The sequence below is a fragment of the Planococcus citri genome, chromosome 5, assembly GCF_950023065.1.
Source record: "Planococcus citri chromosome 5, ihPlaCitr1.1, whole genome shotgun sequence".
In the NCBI taxonomy this organism is placed as follows: Eukaryota; Metazoa; Arthropoda; class Insecta; order Hemiptera; family Pseudococcidae; genus Planococcus; species Planococcus citri.
Genome location: NC_088681.1, coordinates 8,506,528 through 8,530,265, shown reverse-complemented (window position 1 = coordinate 8,530,265; position 23,738 = coordinate 8,506,528). Strand labels below are relative to the sequence as shown.

Here is a 23,738-nt window from a genome sequence, read left to right as displayed (position 1 = left end):
AATCCAAATTTTCAATTCACACCAATATTGCACTTTTTTTGGAAAATTTTCATTTTTGTACCTCCCAAGCTTTGGAGCCCATTTTCGGGTTTGGGATTGAATGGTCTTCAAAAATTGATTCTGAGCCATTGAAAACTCAAATGTTGATATCAATAATGTACTTCTTTAAAAAGTTTAAAATTTTGTACCTCCCCCATTGGTGCCCATTTTGGGGTTTGAGGTCAAATTGTCTTGAAAAATGAATTCTGAACCCATAAATTTGAGATTTTGGTACCCATATATATTTTTTTTGATAATTTTTGGTTTTGTACTTTTGTATACCTCCCTTTTCTGGAGCCCATTTTGGAGTTAGGGGTCAAATGGTCTTTAAAAGTTGATTCAGTGCCATTAATATTTCAAATTTTGACATCAGCAGCGCACTTCTTTAAAAAATTTGCAATTTTTTGCCTCCCCCCTCTTTGGAGCTCATTTTGGGTTTGGGATCAAATAGTTTTCAAAAATGAATTCGACACTCTTGAGAACATCACCAATTATTCATAGTTTCAAGTTTCGACATTCAAATTCACAAACTGTTGAAATTGAGTGTTTGCAAACAAATATATTCTTTAAATGCCCTATCTACTGTAGTGCTCTAGTAGTCAGGTGGTTAGGGTTGTGTAGTCAGACATCCGTAGGTCCCCGGTTCGAATCCCCGTGAGGTATAGGTGTAGGAATTTTCTATAAATGTTATAGGCAGGAAAAATCAAACATGATGTGAGCATCACATTGATGATAGGGAAATTCAAAATAAAATTCCCCAACCCTATTTTTTTGATTTTTGAAAATTATTGCACCCCACTGATACTGATAGCATGTAGTGAAACACTTCTGACACACACTTGGAAATGAGTAGTGTTTCCTAGTAAGGAATTGCCAGTAGTGATTTACTACACGCATACTAGACAGTAGTGAAATACCATTGATTTGCATATGTGGATCAGTAGTGCTACTCTACTGAGAAATCAGCAGTAATTCATCACTCATAATTTTGAGTAGGAGAAGTAAATCACTAGTGGCAATTCCTTACTAAGAAACACTGCTGATTTTCCAATAGACACCAGTGTACTTTTTCTACGTGGGAGCTGTCAATCAAAATGGCCGCCATTTTGTGAGTGTGGCCATGTTTTTTTTGACGACAAGGGCTAGAAATGTTCTTTAGAACTCTCCTTTTAAGAAGAATGTTGTTCCGGTGGATCGGCAGGGGGTGCAATAGATCCTTATGCGGGCCCCCGACCTTCTCAAAAAATTGTGAATGATCCGTTCGCGAACGATTTACTCAGAGAAGAAAAAATCGTTCTCGAATGAATGAATTAGGTACTTGCGAAATTGTAAAGTTTATTTGAAATGACGAAACTGGGCAGCTTTATTCTTATCAGAAACTGAACTCAATTCGTTCGCGAACGATTTGCTCAGAATTGAGAAATCGTTCGAAAACGACTGAATCACTAGATACTAAATTAACTCTAAATGAAAGAGGAGGTGACAAACTTTAAATTTTTCAAATCCCAGCTGATTTATTTGAAAATACAATAGATTTGACGTTGAGAAAAATCATTTGCCAATGAATGAATCACTGGTGAATCGAAGAAGATGTCATGATTAAATTTGATACACATATTTTACAATTAGATATGTAGGTGAACTGATGATTCACAGAGACAATAAATTCGTAGGTACCTATCTTGTAATTTTTAAATACCTACTATTTCATTCATAATATGAAAGCTAAAAATTCCACCAAACCACTCGATCTTCTTCGAAAGACGAATGCAGTTATGTAGGTAATCGATAAATCAGACTATCTCGTGTAGAAAACTTTTCCCATCATATTCTCATAACCGTTGGTTTTGATAGGCAAAAAATAACAAAAAAAAAAAAAAAAAAAAAACACGCGAAATGAAAAAATAGTATACGTAAAGTAAAGGTATTATAGTATAAGACGATGAACGAAACGAAACACACGCTGTCCGAATAATAGAACAATACTTTTTCATATTTCGTCGTTACAAAACTGGTGGTAATGGCAGCTCGTATAAAACTTTAATGAGACTTGTCTGAAAGAAATAATAAACGGCCGCTTCTTTATGTACGAGTACCTACCTATAGGATATCTAGACATCTTTGCGAGCGAGTCTATTACCAAAGTACTATACACGAGTTGTCTATAACCGCTGCAATATTTTCTATATAGGTAGTTTTTCATCTAACAAAATAAATAAGTTTTCGATATTGTATTATTTATAAATCACGCTGGTCTCGTTCCCCTTTTTCTTCGCGTGCTTTCCCAAGCTATCGTACAATCGCGAGTATCGTTATATACTTTCTTCTCATTGTTGAGAAGGTATTCGCCATCGAAGCCGCAAACAGGATGAAGTTTTTTTTCCTCATCTGCGAGTTGATAGTTGCGTGAAATTTGTACACCGAAGAATATATATGTATAGGTTTTTCATCAAATCCTCGTTCGTGTTTACGAGCTCAGCAGTAATCAATGTGTAAGCATTGCTATACACATACATACATACAACAGATTGCACACAGCTGACAGTTCTCTTCGGATGTTGATGAGTTATTTTACAGCAGCCCGAAAACGTTCTATACATAACAGCTCTTCGTTTGGATGGTGCAGGGAGAGTTTAGCAATTTTTCCTTTCATTTCATCGTCTAAATACCATCATACACTGGCACGACTGCGACTGCGAGTAGATTGTGTGTGTTATTTCGTACTACGAGCGTCGAGCTTGCTATAAGTATAAATGGAAACGTTATACGTCGGATTTCGCGATTGTTGTTGTTGCTGGTGCTGGTTTATAAACATTTAATAGGGTAGTTTTCGCATTCGCAGGCCACGTACTCATCGTTTCCTAATTAGCGACACTTCACGTAAATCTTTAAGCTGGGGATTAGCACCAGCGACTCGAATAGGTCTCGTACTGTTGCGTTGGTGGGTTGCTGCTTGTGCGAGAGCAAGACCCCAGTATAATAATAATTCATCGCGTACAATTACCTGGCTGGCGTTATTCTTTTCTTTTTGTGCCCTTTACATTATTGCGTTTAATCTGGATATTATTTTTTTGTTTGTAAAGACAGTATTGATCTTTTATTTGCACCTGCGGTGCTAATGTCTTACATGGTCTAACTTCACCCTTACAACCTGGTTAGACCTATACCTAGTGCTAAGCACAGATAGGCACTGGCGATTTACCGCCTCGTATACCTACTCTTCGGAGATAATATGAAATATAAATTATGCATATAGAGAAATATGAATAAAATGAATACTCGGTCGACTATAACGTTACATTAGCTTTATTGTTAATTAAGCACTGTATTGTACATAGTCTGATTATATTACGTAAATAGAATTACGATTTGAATAAAGGAAGCGAGTACAAGTAGTCGCAAATGTGTGTTAAAAACACCACCCAGGGAAGAAGGGCATTTATGCCGGATAGGGCAGGTCTGACATAAATGACTCTAAGAAGAGAATTTAAAGATGCTGCAGTTCATCTCTTGAGTAACCACGATCCGATCCAATAGTCTATTACGTAAAAGATATTCCATATCCCAGTAATAATTAGGTGGAAAGTACGTGCTCCATACATCGAACGTACTGATAGGGCTCCGCACCTCGACCTATCTATTGAATGGAAACTAAGCTCTCGCTTAGTGAGTCCGTGGTTGACTGAAGTTGTGATCGGATAACGTGAAACACTTCACTGACGCGAACTAAACCGCTAGATAGCGTGGTTACGTACGAGAACTGAGCGAAAGGTAGAAGGAGAACAATTTTCCCTCACCTAAGCGACGGAAAATGGCGCAATTCCTCCCTTTACATGTTGTTTTTGTTTCACTATTCGATAATTATGTTTGACCTTTTCCGGTCCGATGTTTCGTTTTTTATTCATAATTTTTATACCTACACTACACGTGTTGTTTAATATATTTTTTTCATCTCATAATTCGCGTGTCTGGTTATACGAAATTACTTGTAAGTCAGGATGGTTCGGTTCGAATGTTTTCGAAAATGATCTATCGATTCATTTCGATTTGATTTCAGAGTGATTTAATCGTTCTCGAATCATTGTTTTTGAGCGAATCGTTCGCGAACAAATCAACATGGGTACGAGTTTTACTGATGGATTCGAATAGATCAAATTTCGAAACGATTTGACTTGGCAGTGATTCAGTCGTTCTAGAATGATTTGTTGATTCTGAGCAAATCGTTCGGGAACGAATTGAGTCCCAAGTTTTTATGATGAGATTGTAGCTTTGATTGTTCAGTGATTCATTCGTTCGCGAACGAATCGTGCAGTTTTTATTGAAAAATTTAACAATGTTTCGTTTTGTCACATATTGTTTTGATGTGATTTCCAAATTCAGTCGTTTTCGAATGATTCATTACTTTTGAGAAAATCGTTCGCGAACGACTTTTTTCCTCTGAATGAATCGTTCTTGAACGAATCATCAAATTTGACCTTGTTTTCTTTCACTAAATTTAAAGTGATTCAGTTATCGTTCTCGAACGATTTTTCGATTCTGAGTAAAACGTTCACGAACGACTTTACTCTTCTGAGCAATTCGTTCGCGAACGAATATGCAGTTTTCATTAAAAAATTTAACATTGTTTCGTTTTGCCACATAGTCTTGATGTGATTTCCAAATTCAGTGGTTTCGAATGATTCATTACTTTTGAGAAAATCGTTCGCGAACGACTTTTTTTCTCAGAATGAATCGTTCTTGAACGAATCATCAAATTTGACCATGTTTTCTTTCACTAGATTTAAAGTGATTCAGTTATCGTTCTTGAACGGTTTTTATATTCTGAGCAAATCGTTCTCGAACGATTTTTTGATTCTGAGCAAATCGTTCGCGAACGACTTTTCTTCTCTGAACGAATCGTTCGCGAACGGATCATTCACGATATTCACTGACAAATTGAAAAATATTTTGTTTAGTCTTATCGTGTAATATTTGATTTAATTTCCAAGGGAGTCAGTGGTTCTCGAATGATTCATTGTTTTGGAGCGAATCGTTCGCGAACAAATCCACTAAGTACGAGTTGATTAGATGGATTCAAATTTTTTCATGTTTTTTATTCTTTCACTAGATTTAAAGAAATGATTCAGTTATCGTTCTTGAATGATTCGTCGATTCTGAGCAAATCGTTTGCGAACGATTTCTCGATTTCGAGCGAATCGTTCTCGAACGAATCATTCACGATATTCATTGACAAATTGAAAAATATTTTGTTTAGTCTTATCGTGTACTATTTGATTTGATTTTCAAGGGAGTCAGTCGTTCTCGAATGATTCATTGTGTTGGAGCGAATCGTTCGCGAACAAATAAACTAGAAACGAGAACTACGAGTTGATTACAGATGGATTCAAATTTTTTCATGTTTTTTATTCTTTTACTAGATTTAAAGAAATGATTCAGTTATCATTCTCGAATGATTCGTCGATTCTGAGCAAATCGTTCGCGAACGAATCGAGTTCGAGTTTTGATGATAAGATTAAAACTGTCCAGTTTTATTGTGTTATCTACTCGACGCATTTAATTGTTTAGTGATCCTTTCGTTCGCAAACGATTTTTCTTCTCTGAGCAAATCGTTCGCAAACGAATCATACAGTTTTTATTGGCGCAAATTGAAGAATGTTTCGTAGAGTTCGATTTGATTTCCGAGTGATCATTTAATCGATCTGGAATAATTCATCGTTTTTGAGCGAATCGTTCGCGAACGAATCAACTAGAGGTGCGAGTTTTACTGATGGAGTCGAAAAGATCAAATTTCGCTATACGGTTTTTTTCATTGGATTTGGCTCGTTAGCAGTGTTTTAGTCGTTCACGAACGATTTGTCGATTTTGAGAAAATCGTTCGCGAACGAATCGAGTCCAAGTTATGATGATGAGATCGAAACTGTCGAGTTTTGTCGATGTTATCTAAACTAAATTGATTTTAATACTACTCGGTGATTCATTCGTTCGCGAACAAATGGTGCATGTTTTATGGAAAAATTTGACGAAATGTTTCGTTTGGTTAAGTTGGGTTATTTTCAAATTCAGTTGTTCTCGAATGATTCGTTACTTCGGAGAAAATCGTTCGCGAACGATTTTATTCCTCTGAACAAATCGTTCTCAAACGAATCATTCGAAATTTTCATATATCTATAGGTAAAAATTGTTACGTTTTTGTCCTGTTGTATTTTCATATAATTTTAATCGAGAGTGATTCAGTCGTTCTTGAACGATTCGTCGTTTCCGAACAAATCGTTCGCGTACGAATTGAGCACGGTTGGTTTTAATAACCGGATTGAAACTGTCGAGTTAGGTATGCCCTCTCGTCCATTACTAATTGAATTTTTCAGTGATTCATTCGTTCGCGAACGATTTCTCTGCTATGAGCAAGTCGTTCGCGAACGAATCGGTCGAACTTTTCAAAAGTAGGTAGATTACGAATCGTCCCGTTTCTCGTGCTGTCGTGCATCATATGATTTGAATTCCAAGCAATTCAGTCGTTCTCGAATGATTCATAATTTTTTAGCAAATCGTTCGCGAACGAATCGAACCCAAATTTTTGTGATAGGATTGAAACTGCTGAGTTTCGTCATGTCATCTAAATAACTAGTTCGATTTTTCAGTGATTCCTTCGTTCGTGAATGATTTTTCTCGTATGAGCAAATCGTTCACAAACGAATCATTCAAAAGTTTTATCATGTAGGTTCATAGAATCGAAAAATATTTCGTTCTTCATCCTGTCATGTCTATCTGATTTGACTGAAAAGCAAGCAGTGTGATATATAATTCTGAAATTTTATGAATAGCTTAAGAAACCTTTCGTTTTTCGTCCTTCGTCCACTATCTGATTCGATTTAAAAATGATTCAGTCGTTCTTGACGGATTCATGATTTTTGAGCAAATCGTTCGCGAACGAATCGAACCCAGATTTTTGTGATAGGATTGAAACTGCTGAGTTTCGTCATATTATCTATAACTAGTTCGATTTTCCAGTAATTTCTTTCTTATTCGTTCATGAATGATTTTTCTTCTACGAGCGAATCGTTCACGAACGAATCATTCAAAATTTTTATAACGTAGGTTCATAGAACTGAAAAATATTTCGTTTTTCGTCCTGTCATGCATCATCTTATTTGATTTAAAAGCAATCAGTTAGATTATTCGGTGATTCGTTCGTTCGCGAACGATTTGCTCAGAGCAAAAAAATCGTTCGCGAACGAAAAATTCTGAATTTTTATGAATAGATTAAGAAACTTTTCGTTTTTCGTCCTTCGTCCACTATCCGATTCGATTTTAAAATGATTCAGTCGTTCTTGAATGATTCATGATTTTTGAGCAAATCGTTCGCGAACGAATCGAACCCATATTTTTGGGTTAGGGTTGAAACTACTGAGTTTCGTCATTATCATTTATAACTAGTTCGATTTTCCAGTGATTCCTTCTTTCATGAATGATTTTTCTTTCTACGAGCAAAGCGTTCACGAACGAATCATTCAACATTTTTATAGCGTAGATTCATAGAATCGAAAAATATTTCGTTCTTTGTTCTGTCATGTCTATCTGATTTGATTTAAAAGCAAGCAGTGTCATATTTCAGTGATTCGTTCGTTCGCGAACGATTTTTTTGCTGTGAGCAAATCGTTCGCGAACGAATAATTCTGAATTTTTATGAATAGATTAAGAAACCTTAATTCGTTCGCGAACGAATCGAGCCCATGTTTTGATGAGCGGTTTTTCTCCTCTGAGAAAATCGTTCGCAAACGAATCGTTTGAAATTTTCATTGATCTTATTGAGAAATACTTTTGTTTTTTTGTCTTGTTCGCGAACGAATCTTCTTCAAGTGTAGATGATGAACGAAAATTTCTCAGCAATCGACAAAATGGTCAAATTTCAGAGATTTTTGTTTCATTTTGAGCTCTTCGATGTGCAGAAAACTAAACTTTTGTAAGATGTGATGTGAGACTATGGATTTTGGGATTGGCTGGAGGAGAATACATCGAGCAACTTTTCGAGTCATTCCTGCCACCTGAGAGCATTTCATCATCCCAGGCTCTATTTTGGAGACACGAATCAGCTGAACAATGTTCTCTCCTCACCCTGCTACCAAACTTTCACCTACCAATAATATCAAAGAGAACACAAAACCCCCGAAACTCTCGCTCTACATATAATTACACCACAAAAGCACAAAATCACACCACCAATTATTATTACCACGAATGCATCGCTCAAGTATAAAAATCTCAACCACAAAAATACGGTAGGTATTTCAAAGCGGAAAAAAAATTCTCGTCGCGTTACGAGCATTACGAAACCACCTACGATGACTTTTTTTTTCATCCTCTCACTCTACTCGTAGTTGTATTTCTCTTTGCGAAATCACGACCTTTTCGCTTACTGAAATAATCCCGCAATAAATACACCGAACTGAGACATAAAAAATTCTCCGAGCATCTTCTTCGGCAGCGTCGAGCATCCATTTCACCGCTGCAGCGAGCGGTATAACTTTCATTAATTTTCTAATAAAAAAATCAACGTTCGTCGTCGTTGCAAATGCATAAAAGCTCGCTTCGCTTTTCAAGCTTTGATTTTTTTTCTCCCTTGCAACTTTTTTTTCTTCGCTACAGCAATTATTTACCTCACGTATATTATACATTGGTAAGGAAGGTTGTAGGTACACGAAGTACACGAAGATACACAACGATATAAGATTTAACGCGGTAAGCTGTTTTTTAATATGCACAAATTTCTTTTTAAATTCAACGTAGCAGTAGGTAGGTAAAAGTATAATCGTCGCAGCACACGTAGGTACTGAAAAGCATCGTTGAAAATTAATTTTTACCGTTCGATACGGCTTCTCTTGTTAAAACTTTTTCCACGTTGAAAGAAAGAAAGAATTATAGTCGTATTCGAGTATTATAAAACGTAAAGTAGACACAGGACGTGGAAAATAAAAAAAAAAGGCCAAGAGGAAGTACGAAAAAAGAAAGCAAGAAAAAAAAGGCTTCGCTTTTACAAAAAGGCAAGGAAAGGAAAATAAAGAAGAAGCAAGCGCCATTATATTAATTATTTTGATTAGTATCAATTTCTTTTCTCTTTGGGCGAGCGGCGACCGTTACGGCTTTATATTGATGAAAATTAAAACGACATTTCATAGATTTATTCTATTGTCATTTTATTGATTAGTCGTTAACGAGAAGACATCCTTTTAAAAAATTCAATTCCCAAAGAAAAATAACTAAAGTTTTTAAAAAACTTACTGTCGAAAAGCTTGAAAGGTTCGTTTTTTTTTTTTTTTTGTTCATCGTTCGCTCTCTTCTCGTCTTTTTATTTTGCACAGCTCGAGAACGTTGAAGCACTAAAAGAGATTTGTCTTTCGTAATGCTATATCCGCACCGATCGAAGCACCCTTATCCCCGCAAAAAACATACGAGGTTAAATCTTCAACATTCTACCGCAAAAAAAATACTCGTATACCCTTTTCCTTTTTTTTTTGGAAATACACACACAAAAAAAGGCCAAAGGATGGATGGTGTTTTGGGTACGAAGCGTGCGATTCCGAATACCGAATCATTTTTCAAATATTTTGCTAACTGGACTTTTATAAGTAAATGGAAAATTACTATTCTTTTAGCGAGGAAAAAATAGAGCAAAAAGAGGCAGGAAAAAAAGGCTACCTCGGTGGACCATATTGATGCTATAAATTTTATCTTTCCTTTTGTAATATTATTTTTCAAATAACCTATATCCTTATAAGATTATTTCGCCATAAAGAGCACCTCGCTCGGTGTAGGATTTTTTTTCTTACTGTGCCTCGTGCCTCTTGCTTCCTTATTCTCTCGTTTTACTCCGCGAAATATCAGTTTTTACTTTCGAAATTTGCCTAGGTCATCATTATACAAGCTAAAGTACCGAATTTTTATCTCATCAAAAGTTCAAAACGTTCTTCGTAGGAATGATGAGGTAGGTAACGCTTTATGAAAAGCTGATTATTAGATTGCATTAATCTGAACCAATCAAAATTCTGTATTTTGTAATTGATAAAATTGGCATGAAAATTTTTCTAAAATGAGAAAAAATTTAAAAAATGGATATGTTGAATACCTACAAAAGTAGACTCAATTCGTTCGCGAATGATTTGCTCCTAATCTACAATTCATTCGAGAGCAGCTGAACAACTAAAAACCTCGCCCATATAAAATCCTGTAGAACAAGATGTGCCAAGAACTGACTTCTTCAAAATAATCCAGGATCAGGAATTGAGGATGATTCGTTCGCGAACGATTTGCTCAGAAAGGACAAATCATTCGAAATCAACACTGAATCTCTCAAAATTAAATACAGAGAAGAAGGATGACTCAAAATTGGACTTTTGCAATACAAATCATTCGAGAACGACTGAATCACTACTAAATCAAATCCTGCGAAAATTGGAGTGGATTGTCTTATTCAGGTGAACGAGTGGCTTGGAAACAATGAATAATTCGAGAACGACTGAATCACATGATGAATGAATCAGAATCAGATCATTTACCTACGTCATGACCAAAAATGAAACATCTCAATTTATCAGTGAAAATCATGAATAATTCGTTCGTGAACGAATGAATCAGTGAAAAGTCATATTGGTCGTATGTAGATGACACGATGAAACTCGGCACTTCGGCAGTTTCAATCAGATGAATCATTCGGAAATAAAATCAGATTATGGCTACACGACATGATCATTTGATCAACGGAACATTTAATAAATCATCAATGAAAACTGTAAATGAATCGTTCAAGAACGACTCGCTCAGATGGAAATCGTTCGTGAAAGAATGAATCACTGAGAAATCAAATTAACTGCTGATGAAATGACAATACTCAACAGTTTCCAACCCACTAATCAAAGTTTGACTCGATTCATTCGCGAACGACTTGCTCACTGTCGATGAATCATTCAAGAACGACTGAATCGTTTTGAAATGAAATGAGATGATATGCGATCAGAGAAAATATGACATATTTAAAAAATCGCGAATGATTCGTTCGCGAACGATTTGCTCAGAAGAAAAATATCGTTCGAGAACGACTGAATCACTTGGAAATAAAATTATGTAAAAGTTACACAACCAAACAAAAATGAAACCTTTCTCAATTTATCAATAAAGATTTTGAATGATTCACGTTCAACAACGATTCACTCAGACGAAAATCGTTCACGAACGAATGAATCACTGAGAAACCAAATTAGCTTTCGATGAAATGATGATACTCATCAGTCATCAGTTTCTTTCCCATTATCGAAATTCAGACTCGATTCGTTCGCGAACGATTTGCTCACATATGATGAATCATTCAAGAACGACTGATTCGCTTGGAAATGAAAGGAGATGATATACAGTCAGAGAAAAAAATCGAAGATTCAAAAAATGAAAATTGTGAATGATTCGTTCAAGAACGATTCACTCGGCCCACTCAGGTAAAAATTGTTCGCGAACGAATGAATCACTGAGAAATCAAATAAACTGTAGATGAAACGACAATAGACAACAGTTTCCATCCCATAATCAAAATTTGGACTTGATTCGTTCGCGAACGATTTGCTCACATCCAATGATTCAATCAAGAACGACTGAATCGCTTGGAAATGAAATGAGATGATATACGACTACAGAATAAAATAAATCATTTTAAAAATTCTGAATCTTGAAGATAGAATCATTATAATAGCTGTACGCTGTACGACATGTTAAACGAAACTTTTCTTAATTTATCAATGAAAATTGTGAATGATTTGTTCAAGAACGATCACTCAAGTTGAAATCGTTCGCGAACGAATGAATCACTGAGAAATCAAATCAGCTGTAGATAACACGACAGTGACAATAGTCAACCATTTCTATCGCATTATCAAAATAGGGACTTGATTCGTTCGCGAACGATTTTCTCACAGCCGATGAATCATTCAAGAACGACTAAATCACTAATCACTTGGAAACGAAATAAGATATTAATATACGATCCTACAAAACATGAAACACTTCGAAAATTTCGAATAATTCGTTCGCGAACGATTTTCTCAGAACAGAAAAATCATTCGCGAACGACTGAATCACTTGGAAATATAATCAGATGATGACTACACGACATGATGAACGAAACCATTCATAAATCATCAATAAAAATTATGAATGATTCGTTCACGAACGATTCATTCGGGTGAAAATCGTTCGCGAACGAATGAATCACTGAGAAATCAGAGTAGCTGTAGACGAAATGACAATAGTCAACAGTTTCTTTCCCATTATGAAAATTTGGATTTGATTCGTTCGCGAAAGATTCGCTAACAGACGATGAATCAATCATGAAATGAGTTATAGGACTAGAGAAAAAAATGAATCATTTAAAAAGTTCTGAATGAATCGTTTGTGAACGATTTGGTCATAAGAGAAAAATCGTTCAAGAACGACTGAATCACTTGCAGATAAAATCATGCAATAGCTTCACGACATGTTAAACAAAACATATTTTCTTAATTCATCAACGGAAATTGTGAATGATTCGTTCAAGAACGATTCACTCAGGTGGAAATAGTTCGCGAACGAATGAATCACTGAGAAATCAAATTAGCTGCAGATGAAATGACAATAGTCAACAGTTTCTATCTCATTATCAAAATTTGGACTTGATTCGTTCGCGAACGATTTGTTTAAAGTTGATGAATCATTCAAGAACGAATGAATCATTCGGAAACGAAATAAGATAATAATATACGATTCTACTAAACATAAAACACTTCAAAAATTGTGAATGATTCGTTCGCGAACGATTTGCTCGGAACAGAGAAATCGTTCGCGAACGAATGAATCACTAAACAATTCAAATTATTCGTATGTGATATGGTGAAACTGGAGGTTTCAATCATTTCATCTACACCTCAACTGTGATCGTTCGCGAACGATTTGATCAGAATTGAACGATTTGCTCAGAAAAGAAAAGTCGTTCACGAACGAATGTATCAATGAAAAATCAAATCAATTGTATGTGACATGAAGAAACTCGTCAGTTTCAATCATATCATCTACACTTAGACTGAGGTCGTTCGCGAACGATTTGCTCATAATCTACAAATCATTCAAGAATGAATAAATTATATCTCCTGAATCATCTCCAGTGACAGAACACTGCAAAAATTTGTACATATTTTTCAAATCTGTCAATAAAAATTGACAATAATTTTTGTTCGCGAATAATTTATAATTTATTACTTAAGGGATGCAAAAATCGTTCGCGAATGAATGAACGAATGAATGAATCACTGACGAATCAAATTAGTTGAAGATGACATCATTATACTTTGGAGATACCTACTCGTATTCAATCTACTTTTGATGGAATTCAAGATAGAGATTGTAGACAGTTTTTGGAACACCCTACACGTGTATAAGGAAGGAACAATTTTATTAAAACGGATTACCTATACTTACAAAGAAAGACGCGTGGGTGGTTTAACATCACGCGAGAAGTACACCTCATCACACGTCGAGGATCGTTTCATTGAAGTATACGATAAATATAATTCATACAATGTACCTACTACCTACTCGTATACATGTACTATGTATTCGTGAAAGTTGCCTAACTATAACGTAATACGCGATGCATTCAAGTCGACAATTTCTAAATAACGTTAAAGTTTGGTACCTATAGCTGAATAACCAAAAAATACACACACCGTTATACTTTGTAGTTTGTACCTTTCCTAAGTATAAAGATAGACTGTACTACGACTATACAGCGAATATAAAGGCGAAGTATACGTCGTTAACCGCTAATGCCGTCATATGTTATTTGGCGTGGATGCGGCGCGTTATTACGCTGTTATTTTAAGCCATTTCCCTCCTTAAATATATAGGATAGCGAAGGGGCTGCTGAGACGATGGTGCTGGTTAAATTTCGTTGAATTCATTGGAAAGCCGGGCAAAGTGGATGTATGCTATAAAGTTTGAAAAGCATTCCAGTCACGTTTTATAGAGGTGAAAAATGTCACGAATGACGAGAAAGGGTTAATTCTGGCAGGAGGGTTTGCGTACGTGATTCTTTTCAAATGGTACTATATATACTTATACAAGACACGATGTCTTGAAAATTGCCTTTTTCGATTGTTAACTAATCTGTAATGTAGCCGTTGGGTTTCTTTTTTCGCCTACCTCCCTCTCTCCCTCTCCCTATCATCGTATTTTTTTATCGCGTATCTGGAATCTAAATGTACACAATGATTCCTCTCCTTACACCTATAACGTTTAGAATTTAGTATTCCAAGTTGCCAGTATAATTTTACGAGTCTCAATGGTCACACTGCGAAGATACTCGTAAAAAAAATCGCCTTCGAAATTTATTCGTTTGACCCAAACAAGGAAACGTTTATATACTGCGGGTATGTATTTGAAAAGTAAATGGTTGGTTTAAGCGAAGGCATTGAAAAACAATACACGATTTCCAATGATGACAATATATTCGTTAAATTATCATATATGGGGTTGATTAGATTATCAAAAAGCTTAATGAACGTTGCTCGATTTGATTATTTTGTACGAGCGTCTGCCTATAGAGATATAATTGTACATGAAATCTGTGGCTATGTAAAATACGTACTTAGTCGAGTCTGGTCGCGTCGATTTGATGAAAATTTACTGACAAATTTGCCCCAGTGTCAACCTACTAGTGTACGGGGACAGGGCTGTGCAAATGTACAGTAGTCTGCTGCCTATAAAAAGGATGCAACCCTTTTTAAGTTATGTATGACGTCGCCACCTTGACAGCGGTGTACATTAATGTCAGTTAAATTTTATTCTTGCCTGTAAATGCACTGAATTATTAATAGACTTTTATTCGGCTCGGTTGCTCGGTTAATGTTGGATACGTCCTCGTACAACTGTCGGTACCTATATTCGTGGTAGAAGTACGAGATATATCTAGGCCTGTGATGTTTTTAGGTAATCTTTGCGTTTGTTTTTGTCTGCCCCTATTCACTGATGTAGTGGAATACAGACCTGTTGCTCAATTTTGTGAATAGGGAACGTACCGTCATCGAGCAACAATTTCTTCTAGAGTAGGCATTAGATGATTGCAATTAGATGATACTAACAATTTTTTTTGTTCTCGTCTTATTTCATAAATTTGATTAGATTTGATGTGAAAAGATAAGGCTCGTTTATACTGGCCGCGGAACGAGACCGTAAACTTTCCGCGGAAAATCAAAGCTGGTAGTTGTAACGTAGTCGTTTATAGTGGCTACGGACACCGTTCCGTAGTTTCTTATGGATTTTCAATTATTTTTGAAAATCCGCGGAACGGATCCAAGTTCTTCCGCGGCCAGTATAAACGAGCCTATAATATGATTTGATCTATATCAGGCCTCGTAATCAATTTTATCTATAAAAAGGTGACCCCGAGGAGCAAAAAAAGCTGGAAAAAAGAAACAAGACCGTGATTAAAAAAGTGATAAGACTTGAGCAAAACATTGTAATCCATAAACAAATCAAAACATTACAAATTTGAATGCTCTGTTTTTTAATTTTACAATGTTGAATTATTTTGAAATTTTTTGATAAAAAAACGAGACCACATTTGGTAATTTTTCGCAGAAAAGTTAGAATTTTGCAACAATTTCAACAGCAGAGAGGTCTTTTTGGAAATTTTCTGGCCAAAATTCAAGATTTTACGACAATTTTTGGAAAAAATTGAAACTTTTTGGAATTTTTGCGAAGGAACGAACATCTTATTAGAAATTTTATTGAAAATCGAATTATTAAATTTTGGCAAAACTTAAGGCTTACATAAATAACTACAGCAGAAATCAGGAAATTTTGAAATTATTGACCAAAAATTGATACTTTCACTTTTTGTCAATTTATTGCAAAAGAAACATTCACACATTATGCGTGAGAAGACCGACTTTGAGTCAATTTTTTTGAAACATAGGTAATTATTTTGTATAGCGATTTGATCTGTTTACAATCGAATCGAATCATTTACGAACGATTGGTGATTAAATAAATTGATTGATCGAATCGAATCATTCACAACCGATTGGTGATTTTACAAGTTGATTGATTTTTAGGTGAATCACGGGCGAACGAATTGATTAATAGTTGGTGAACTGAATCATTCGCGAACGAATTGAATTTTTAGTGAATCACTCGCGGACGAATTGAATAATTTGTTAGTGAATCATCCGCGAACGAATTAATTCGTGTAAGTGGCTCGTTCGCAAATGAATCGATTCGTATAAGTGACTCGTTCGTGAACGAATCGATTCGTTTAAGTGACTCGTTCGTGAACGAATCGATTCGTGAACGAATCGATTCGTATAAGTGAATCGTTCACGAACGAATTGAATTTTTTATGAATCATTTGCGAACGAATTGATTCGTGTAAGTGGCTCGTTCGCGAATGGATTGATTCGTATACGTGACTCGATCGTGAACGAATTGATACGTATTAGTGAATCGTTCGCGAACGAATTGAATATTTTTTGTGAATCATTCGCGAACGAATTGAATCATTTTTTATGAATCAATCGCGAACAAATCGATTAGTATATGTGACTCGTTCGCGAACGAATTGAATTTTTTTGTGAATCATTCGCGAACAAATTTAATCATTCTTGATGAATTATTTGCGAACGAATTGATTTGTGTAAGTGACTCGTTTGCGAACGAATTGACTCGTTTAAGTGACTCGTTCGCAAACGAATTGGTTCGTTCAAGTTACTCGTTCACGAACAAATCGATTCATTCACTTGATTTTTTGTGAATCATTCGTGAACAAATTGATTCATGTAAGTGACTCGTTCGCAAATGAATTGATTCGTTTAAGTGACTCGTTCGTGAACGAATCGATTTGCATAAGTGAATCACTCGCGGATGAATTGAATAATTTGTTAGTGAATCGTGGCTCGTTCACGAATCGATTGAATCGTATACGTGACTCGATCGTGAACGAATTGATTCGTATTGGTGAATCGTTCGCGAACGAATTGATTTTTTTGTGAATCATTCGCGAACGAATTGACTCGTACAAGTGACTCGTTCGCAATCGAATTGGTTCGTTCAAGTTACGCGTTCACGAACAAATCGATTCATTCACTTGATTTTTGGTGAGTCATTCTTGAACGAATTGATTCATGTGAGTGACTCGTTTGCGAACGAATTGATTTGTATGAGTGACTCGTTCGCGAACAAATTAATTCGTATGAGTGACTCATTTGTGAACAAATTGACTCGTTTAAGTGACTCGTTTGAGTGACTAGTTCCCGAACGAAATGATTCGTGTTAGTGACTCGTTCGCGAATAAATTGATTCGCATAAGTGAATCGTTCGCGAACGAATTGATTCGTATAAGTGACTTGCTCGCGAACGAATTGAATTTTTTTGTGAATCATTCGCGAACGAATTGACTCGTTAAGTGACTCGTACACAAACAAATTTTTGGTGAATCGTTCAAGAATTCATTGAATAACACTAGACAACAATTTTTGACTTTTTTCGTGTGTTCGGGTTGAAAATGGGCTTAATCGATAGTTTAGACCCTAAAACAAAAAACAGAGTGGGATTTTTCAATTTGAATTGTTTTTGTGGTCAGGAGAGATGATCAAAGTTTCAAAAATGGCCGTTTTTGCCCTATTTCACGAGTTTCTGGCGACACCAGTATTGTTTTTCGAAAAAAACCAAGGTCATATTCGGATTCTACGCACTTTTTTAAGTAAACATCTTTCCCGGATTTTTGATTTTCGAACATTCAAGCGCATACGGAAGATTTTTGTTTGCAACATATTTTAAAACTTGGAGCGCGCGACGCTGGCATTACTCCACGTTGTAATCGTGGCGCGGAACCGTGTTCGCGCGGGCGAGGCTCTCGTGCAGTAAAAATTTCGTGTTACAAACGAAAATCTTCCGTATGCGCTAGAATGATCGAAAATCAAAAATCCGGTAAAGATGTTTACTTAAAAAAGTGCGTAGAATCCGAATATGACCTTGGTTTTTTTCGAAAAACAATACTGGTGTCGCCAGAAACTCGTGAAATAGGGCAAAAACGGCCATTTTTGAAACTTTGATCATCTCTCCTGACCACAAAAACAATTCAAATTGAAAAATCCCACTCTGTTTTTTGTTTTAGGGTCTAAACTATCGATTAAGCCCATTTTCAACCCGAACACAAGCATGCCGTTGCCTAGTGTAATTTATGGTGAATCATTCGCGAACAATATGATTCATAAATTGAAAAACTGATGAGAATTATTGGTTCATGAATGATTCTCTTGAATGAATTAATGCTGTCACAAGCCAACAAAATGCAAAACTCTACAGAGGAAGGGCTTTTTGGCATTTGTTGCCAAAAAAAAAACAGGTTCTCTAGCAATTTTGTTAGAAAGTGAGAATTTTTGACAATTCTTGGCAAAAAGCAAGACCTTGAAAATCTCAACAAGAAGCAGGATTTTTTGGAAAGTACTGTCGAAAAAGTGATGATTTTTGGAAATTTTAGGGGAAAATGGAAAATCTTTGGCAATTTTGCTAAAAGGCGAAGATGTTTGAGAAAAAGAAAAAATTTGATAAGTTTAGCAAATTAAGTTACCAATGGGAATCATAGGCAACGAATTAAGGTGTAGGTATAGGTGGTAAATTTTACGTAATTTTGCTAATTGTGGTGAATTACTGGTCATTTTTGTAAATTATAGGTACCTTAATTTCGGTAAATTACGGATAATTTTAATAAATTTCAGCTATAGTTTCCATGGAATATGTACATATATTTGGAAAAAATCAATTTTTTAACACAATTGCAAATTTTGAAGTTTTTGATAAGCGTTTCCCCTCCTTTCTGTACCTTCAATTGGTTCAGATAGAAATCACTATTTTTGTCACATGAGTGCGCAGCACTTTAAATAACACGAATCGTCCACGCATCCATGCATTAGTATATATTCGAAGCTTCACGAACTCAACTTACCGAACACCCTGTACATTCAACTTTTACAGCCTTTATGGGATGAGCACGAATTCCTCGACTGGTAAGTAAAAGTATAGATGAGGTAGCGCAACGTATTTACCAAAGTCTGAAGTATGAAAGACACGCGGCAACTTTTCAATAATAAGAACATCTCATTAATGTCTAATTTAGCCGAAATCAACGTCGTGTATATGCCTACGAAGTTATATATAATTTACAAAGAGAATAACGACGACCTAGGCACATCCTCGAGTACTTTATTTATACCGAGGGGATGGGAACTGACACGAGGTAGGATGGCAGGAGACCCCGCACCATGCGTCGAGGCGCAGAGTGTCTACACATCGAACATGTGCTCTTGTTTCCAACACCATACTACATCGTCGTCGTCTTCTTCTATAAGTTTATACCTTTGAAATACCATCATCACTTTGGTCTTTATCATTTTATACGTGTTAAAGATAGTTCTTTGTGTGAGTGCTGGAGTATAAGTGTGCGAGTGTAAGGTTACCGGAGTGATTTATCATTGCGTCGACTTGACAGCAATTTGGACGACGTTGGTAGAATCTCGAGATGTTGGGAACGTGCTGCTGCTCTGCAGCGTCTAGTCTCGTCTCGTATATTTTGCTATATAGCACTGTTGCAGTTTTTAATAGGTAGTATAAGTATACGTCGTCGTCGTCTATAATGCTTCAGATGCGGTCGACATTTTCGTATATATCGTTTGACAATAAGTTAAACTAGATATATTTGGTTACAACGACGATGGCGACGATATCGATGAACAGCGCAGCAGTGTGCTTTGCTATAGGTAAAGGTAACTCGGTGGTATCGAGTAAAATGAAAACTACCAATACGTTGGCAAATTTTCACCGCAATGAATGTTACAGAAAGTGGCTCAGTTTGCGCGCCGTGCCGCAGGTCGTGTGCCAAATACATATAACAACACTTCATCCGGCATATTTTGCTGCCTGCCTACTCGTCCGCCTGCCAAATGATGTACGGCGCGAATTCTCCTACCTTTTATAGGGTCTTTCGCGTCCTATCAGACTGTTCCATTCGAGTCAGGTATCAATTTAGCGGTTTTCAACACAGCATTTCTGTTTCGCCCGTTCTCGTATGTGTATAGGAATAGTCTATACTCATCTTGGCTGGATATCCCTTTTCCTTCTTCGGGATGCAGTTTGAATGGTGACGGCGGTAGTCTGGAGTAACTAGCGTATTTTAACTAGTAATGTAGTCAACTGATTATGAATGTATCGTCGATGTCATGTCGCATTCGTCTGTCGTCGCTGAGAAATAGTCAAACAACTTGTTGATGGTCTTTTTTTCGTTCGTTTAGAAGTCTCAGTCTTGTATATCGATTCCCCCCTTTCCACCAACTGATATCTCGTTGAAATTTCATCCCTCATCTCATCTTGCCTCTTTCTTATCGGTATTAATCAAAAACCAAAGTGATATGATTTCCAAAATCAGCACCTTCGAAAACCTATTTCTATACCTACTGATACGTTTAAGGAAATCATTCGTGAACGAATTGATCAATTCTTCAATTTATGTATCAACTCGTTCGCGAATGATTCACCAAAAATTATTCGATTCCTTCACGAATTATTCACCGAAAATTAAGTGAATTAATCGATTCGTTCGCGAATAATTCACCAAAAATTATTCAATTTGTTTGTGAACTATTCACCAAAACTCAGTGAATGAACTGGTTCGTTCGCGAACGAGTCACTTATGTGATTCAATTGGTTCGCGAATGATTCACCAAAAATTATTCAATTCGTTCGCGAATAATTCGCCAAAAATCATTCAATTCGTTCGTGAATAATTCGTCAAAAATTATGTAAATGATTCAATTCGTTCGCGAATGATTCACCAAAAATTATTCGATTTGTTTGTGAACGATTAACCGAATATCAAGTGAATGAATCGATTCGTTCGCGAATGATTCTCCCAAAATTATTCAATTTGTTCGTGAACGATTCACGAAAAATTAAGTGAATGAATCGATTTGTTCGCGAACGAGCCACTTGTATGAAACAATTCGTTCGTGAACGAGTGGATTATACAAATCAATTCGTTCGTGAACGAGTGGATTATACAAATCAATTCGTTCGCTAATGATTCACCAAAAATTATTCAATTTGCTGGTGAACGATTCATCAAAAATCAAGTGAATGAATCGATTCGTTCGCGAACGAGTCACCTACACAAATCAATTCGTACGCGAATGATTCACCACAAATTATTCAATTCATTTGCGAATGATTCACCAAAAATTATTCAATTTGTTCGCGAATGATTCGACAGAAATTATTCAATGCGTTCGCGAATGATTCACCAAAAATTATTCAATTTGTATGTGAACTATTCACCAGAAATCAAGAGAATGAATCGATTCGTTCACGAACAAGTCATTCACACGAATCGATTCGTTCGCGAATGAGTCACTTGTACGAAACAATTCGTTTGTGAACGAGTCGATTATACAAATCAATTCGTTCGCTAATGATTCACCAAAAATTATTCAATTTGCTTGTGAACTATTCACCAGAAATCAAGTGAATGAATCGATTCGTTCGCGAAGGAGTCACGTACACAAATCAATTTGTTCGCGAATTATTCACCACAAATTATTCAATTCATTTGCGAGTGACTCACCAAAAATTATTCAATTTGTTCGCGAATGATTCGCCAGAAATTATTCAATTTGTTTGTGATCTTTTCACCAGAAATCATGTGAATGAATCAATTCGTTCGCGAACGAGTCACCAAAAATTAAGCGAATGAATCGATTCCTTCGCGAACGAGTCATTTACACGAATGAATTCGATCGTGAATGATTCACCAAAAATTATTCAATTTGTTTGTGAACTATTCACCAGAAATCATGTGAATGAATCAATTCGTTCGCGAACGAGTCACTCATACAAATCAATTCGTTCGCGAACAATTCACCAGAAATTAATCAATTCGTTCGTGAATGATTCGTCAAAAATTATTCAATTCGTTCGTGAATGATTCGTCAAAAATTGTGTAAGTGATTCAATTCGTTCGCGAACGATTCACCAAAAATTATTCGATTTGTTTGTGAACGATTGATCAAATATCAAGTGAATGAATCGATTCGTTTGCGAACGAGTCACTAACACGAATCAATTCGTTCGCGAATGATTCAACCAAAATTATTCATCACTTTGTTCGTGAATGATTCACCCAAAATTGTTCAATTTGTTCGTGTAAGATTCATCAAAAAACAAGTGAATGAATTGATTCGTTCGCGAACGAGTCACTTACACAAATGAATTCGTTCGTGAATGATTCATCACAAATTATTCAATTCGTTCGCGAATGATTCACCACGAATTATTCAATGCGTTCGCGAATGATTCACCAAAAATTATTCAATTCGTTGCCCAGAAATTATTCAATACGGTCGCGAATGATTCACCAAAAATTATTCAATTTGTTTGTGAACGATTCACCAAAAATCAAGTGAATGAATCGATTTGTTCGCGATCGAGTCATTTACACGAATCTATTCGTTCGCGAACGATTCATTTATACGAGTCAATTCGTTCGTGAATAATTCACTAGAAATTATTCGATACGTTCGCGAATGATTCACCAAAAATTATTCAATTTGTTTGTGAACGATTCACCAAAAATCAAGCGAATGAATCGATTCGTTCGCGATCGAGTCATTTACACGATTCTATTCGTTCGCGAACGATTCATTCATACGAATCAATTCGTTCGTGAATGATTCACCAAAACTTGTTTGATTAGTTCGTGAACGAGTGACTGATACGAATAGATTCGTTCGCGAACGAGTCACTTGCAGGAATCAAACAAATTTTTCGATTCGTTCGCGAGTGATTCACTGAAAATTCAATTCGTTTGCGAATGATTCATTGCACCAACAATTGTTCGCGAGTGGTTCACCAAAATTTATTCAATTCGTTCGCGAATGATATTCACCAAAAATTATGCAAATGAATCGATTTGTTCGCGAACGAGTCACTTATACAAATCAATTTGTTCGAGAATGATTCTCCAAAAGTCAAGCGAACGAATGAATTCGTTCGCCAACAAGTCTTTCGCACAAATCAAACAAATTATTCATTTCGTTCGTAAGTGATTCACCAAAAAATCCAATTCATTCGCGAATGATTCAACTCACCAACAATTCATCAACTCGTTCGCGAGTGGTTCACCAAGAAATCAATCAACTTGTTCAATCGCCAATCGGTTATGACTGATTCGATTCGATTCGATTCACTTCGCTTGAAAACAGATCAATTTATATAGTAATGGTTTCACCAAAATAAAACTGAATCAGGCGTAAATTAATTGATTCCTCTGCGAATGATTCACCAAGAAATCAATCAATTTATTTGATCACCAATCGTTCGTAAATGATTCTATTTGATTGTAAACAAATCAAATTGCTGAACAAAATATGTTTCATAAAAAATGACTCAATTTGTTCGTACCTACTTAAAAGATTTGTATTTGATGAAAATCCGGTCTTATTGAGTGTTTTTTTTTTTGTATCTAAAATGCGCAAAAATCTTGAAAAAAACCTGTATCTACCCTTTGAAATACGCCTTGAAATTTTGTATATTCGTAGCTGCCTCAGAAAATATCAACTTGTACGAGTCCATGATGTAGCTTCAAA

The 23,738-nt window shown here is 35.9% G+C and overlaps 1 protein-coding gene across 2 annotated transcripts in view; it reads left to right on the top strand.

The window, feature by feature from the left end:
* The window catches only part of Gycalpha99B (guanylate cyclase 1 soluble subunit alpha 2), a 671,156-nt gene that overhangs the window by 149,827 nt on the left and 497,591 nt on the right, over window positions 1-23,738 (top strand). The gene's annotated exons all lie outside the window — the stretch shown is intronic.